Source organism: Cyprinus carpio, chromosome A9 (genome assembly GCF_018340385.1).
Source record: "Cyprinus carpio isolate SPL01 chromosome A9, ASM1834038v1, whole genome shotgun sequence".
Classification (NCBI taxonomy): Eukaryota; Metazoa; Chordata; class Actinopteri; order Cypriniformes; family Cyprinidae; genus Cyprinus; species Cyprinus carpio.
The window spans coordinates 24,932,483-24,937,009 of NC_056580.1; positions in this window are offsets into that span (position 1 = coordinate 24,932,483).

Below are 4,527 nucleotides of genomic sequence, written 5' to 3' on the forward strand. Positions count from 1 at the left end.
ATAAGGGGGGGGCGGGGGGGCCGTTTTTCGGCGGGGGGGGGGGGGGGGGGTGGGGGAGGGGGGGGGAAAAGGGGGGGAGGGGGGGCGGTGGGGGAAAATTTGGAGGGGGAGGGGGGGGGGGGGGGGGGGAAAAAAGGAGGGGGGGGAGGGGGGGGGGGGGGGGGGGGGGGCGGGGGGGAAGGGGGGGGAAAAATACAACAAAGCATACTTGTTTACATTTGTATGGTAATACGAGTCGTGACGCCTTCACTCGAGACGTTTACGGATACGTCAAATACAGGTGCGCTGCGCATCATTGAGATGAACTGGAAAACAGCAGACGATCGCTTGGATGGAGATGTGAAACTCTGAAGCACTTTCAATTCAGCTCGTGTTCGGCGATCGAACGTGGAAAATTATATAGTGTGCTAAACTTAGCCTTCACATAGAGTAAAACATCTGAGAATTTATTAGCCATTGGCTACTATTAGACATCATTTAGTAGCCAGAGTGAAGATAGTCATACTGTATATGCAAGTGATTATTTTCAATGTAGAGGGTTGCACTAAAGCCATCATTTAAGCAAGTTAGAATTCAGTACAAAAATTTTAGCAGGTTGGAACAACAACTGTTCCGATGCAATATGCATCATTTACTTAAACTGTTGCCTTTTGTATCCATTTTCATGATTTAAAAAATAAATAAAAAAAGCATACATTTGCAATCTCATGAACCCAGTGAGCTTTGTTGTCTATATTTATAAGAGCCCAGAGGTTTAAAATCAGGCGCACACATGGCATGAACCCACCTAGAGTATTTTAAATGAACTGCGTGGACTTGGAGGCGTGAAAACTGCTCTGGCACCCAGATCAAAATCACGGCGTTTTGTACATTCAGCAGACAAAAATTGAAGTAAAGCCAAGGCCAATCGCTAACGCAAATTCAGGGTTTTCAAAAAGTCAAACCCAGAAGTCCCTTTGGCAAACAATCCCGTCTCCCGCGCTCTTTCTGTTGCGTCTGTGGCTGAATATCGAGGCCAATTCACCCGGCTCTACTTTCATTTATAAAAGGTGAGCAGTAACTGGCTGTTGTTCACTCTGGATCAGCTGTAGGTGATGCAATACGAGAATCTTTCATTGGTATTTTGAACACATTATAGTGCTGACTCTATAAAAAAGAGACTGCTTGTCAGCTTCTGTTGCTAGGGCGTTAAAGGGATAGTTCACCCAAAAATGAATACTTCTATCATCCTATTATACCCCATCATGTTATTGTCAAACCCTTCTTCTGACAAAAGACAACAGCACGTTCACAAAAGGACAAAGGGCAGGCTTTTAGGTGAAAAACAAGACATTTCAGTTTCATCATCAAATAAAGCTATAGATGGCTTCAAATACTTAAAAATACACAAATAAAATCTATTTTGTGATCCAAGGACGAAAGAAAGTCACAACATTCATAGTAAATGATGACAGAGTTATTATACATACTGATCAAAAGTTAGGAATATGTTTTTTGTGCTGTTTTTCAAGAGGTCACTTTGCTCACCAGGCTGCATTTATTTTAATATCAAAACAGAAAAATACAGTAATGCCAGGCGATAATTATTATAATCTACAATCCCTTTTTATCGCTTCCATTAAAAATATATATATAAAAGTTAACCTTTACTTTCCTAAAATGTATAGCTAAGTATTAATAAACACCATCTCTATTTTATGTGCCCCCTATATCCATATCTATATATATATAGAGCCCACATATCGATATATCATAGTCAGATATCCGTAGATATATATATATTTACACACACACAGTTAAACAAATTGTTAAATGTTAGGAATTCATTTGATTCACAGTGTTTTTGTTTTGTAGGTTAAAGCATGTGGACATAATCAGAAATAAGCAATGGGCCATGTAAACCAAAGGTATCAATCATCCACTGAAATCCAACACTCCGTGTTGTATGAAAACAAGTCTGAAAGGCCACAGTGCAACTCATGTTCTCCATTTGGTTTGTTGCTGGTGTACTGTCCTTCAATACTCTCACCAGGCGTGCCGTGAGGGAATAGCAGGGGCAAATATTATGATCTGTTATCCCTCGGCAGAAACAAAGCACGATGAGTGTCAACTAGAGAACTTGGTGCCTATCGGGTCCCGCAGTTTTTTTTTGGCACATTTTAAAGCAGAGAACGGTTGGTATTCTTCATAGGTTGTGTACTAGATGAATGCTTTCTGTGTAATGAGAGCTCTGGCTTAATAACGCTACTTGGATCCACACAATGAAAACGTACTAGTCTATTAACGGATGCCCCCCCCCGTGATGAAAGTCTTCTTGACTCGGCAGCACTCAACACAACCAACCAGTGCCGAGCAAGGACCAAGGGGGAAGCCAAAGACAGAGAAGTACATGCCTCAGCTTCAAACTCTGGGCGTGTTCAAAGTGTTTCATTCCCATTAGGGTTTGTTTCCAGATCAATCCATTTCAGGAATCTGCTCTAAGAGCAATTTTGGAGGGCTTTTTTTAAGTTTGGGACCCCATTATATATGCAGTTATATTTGATTTTGCCTTATTTCTCATAGTAAAAGCACCCCTGTGACTGTTGCATATACCCTAGTCACACGCCAAAGTAAGTGGCTTCCATTATCACAAAACCCCCAGCGAAAAACTGCACAGTTAAGGAGTTTCCTGCTATTGAATTAAATCAAATCCTTCTACAGTCAATGGGTATCTTCTTAGGTGATGATGCGATGGTAGTTTTGAGTATCAGTTACTTGGACATTGCCCCCTGTCCCCCCAGATGGACAGATGCCCTACATTAGGTGGTCCAAACAGTCATGCGGAGGCCCATTACCAACACAGGCTGTTACACATGAGTTTTCCGGCAGGACGACATACCCCTTTCCCCCTAAATTTTTTGGATTGTTTTTGTTGTAGCCCTCTTTTGCTTATGTAATTACTAAGGATAAAGGGAGCTAAAGGCCGCCTGCCATGTGCTGTTTTTGGTTCTAAGGTTTACAACAATGGAAAAAAAATAAATGTTTTTTTGCATACTGATGGAGCAGCAACACTTGTGTGAAATAAATAAATTAAAGACGTGATTGTTTATTAAAAAACGCATTTTAACGGATCTTTTTGGAACTTTTTAATGATTGCAACAAGGGGGATTGTTTAATTCACACAAAGATCCACGAAATGACAGAAAAGAATGTATTATGCATGCCAGGCCACAAGTTGGGAATGTCATTAGAACACTTCATCCTATATGTCATCACCATTTTCAATTCCCATTTTAATAGGTAACAGGAGAAGCTAACAGTATTGTTTTCAAAAAACTTGCACCCACATTTTTCAAAGTTTGATTTGTTACTTAAAATAAACAGTGTTGTCGTGTAAATGAATGTGCTGTGGTCAAAGAATCCATATATTTCTGAAAATGCAACTTTCTGATGTGTAGGTCTAGAGTTGTTGTGTTACTTGTAGACCTATGTGTGCATCATGTGTTAGGCATATACATACATAACCAAAATATGCGTGAGAGAGACACCACATTATGATTCTAAATTCATAAAACCAAGCTTCTACAGTCTTTGATTAGTCTGTCTTAATAAATCTCGGTAAGATATTTGCTCTTTTTTGTATTCAAGACAGAAATATATGCATAACCAATTTAAGAAAGACTGAATGAAATTAAATTATTCATTGTAACATTTCGAATGAAATAATTCATTCTTACATTCTAAAACGTTCATTAAACCAAGTTTACAAGCTACAGTCTTTGCTTATGTTGAGTCCACGTGCAAGCACTTTTCCAATGCTGCGATTGCATGTGCATTGTACACGAGGCGTAGCCGTGTCTATAAAACACTATAAATGTTTGCTTAAGGTATATGACTTTGAGCGCCAGACACACATGACGTAAACAGGGGTAGCATACTATCACCATGGTAACGGCCGGCAAACAGTGGAAGTGTCACAATGTAGGGGGTCTGGGTGCTGTAAAATGGGAGTCATGTTAGATTGGCGTGAGAAAGTTGTGGTCTTTCCCGATTTGGAAGTCCTCTACACTCGGTGTCGGGTCTATTTCTTATTACGTCTATCCGGAGTTCGGATAACTGGGGCGGAGAGAGTGTTGGTTTTGTGCTGTTGTTTTTTTTGTTTTGATGTTTGATGTTTCTCGGCGCAGCCTGTTGGTGGCCTTTCTGATTGAAGGGCGGACTTTCTGCCTGTGCTGCCCTCATCGTCGCGCGTTGGATATGTGCTGACGAGCTGATTGTGCGGTCTCGTTCGTTTCGTGTACTCGCGGATGGTTTGCGCGCGGTGTCGGGGTTTTGTGTCTCATCAGCTCGTTATCTATGCGATGCTCTCTCGGCTTAGCCTTGCGATTGTTCTGTCTGGTTTTGCTTATGCTTCTTCCCGGTATGTAGTACGGACGCTTCTCGATTACTTCTTTTGTTTTTTTGTACTGCCAGCTACTTCGCTCCATGTATTGAGACGCTGTACGTCACGGCCGGTAGGCAATGCGATGTGTTGTGTGGTTCTCATTC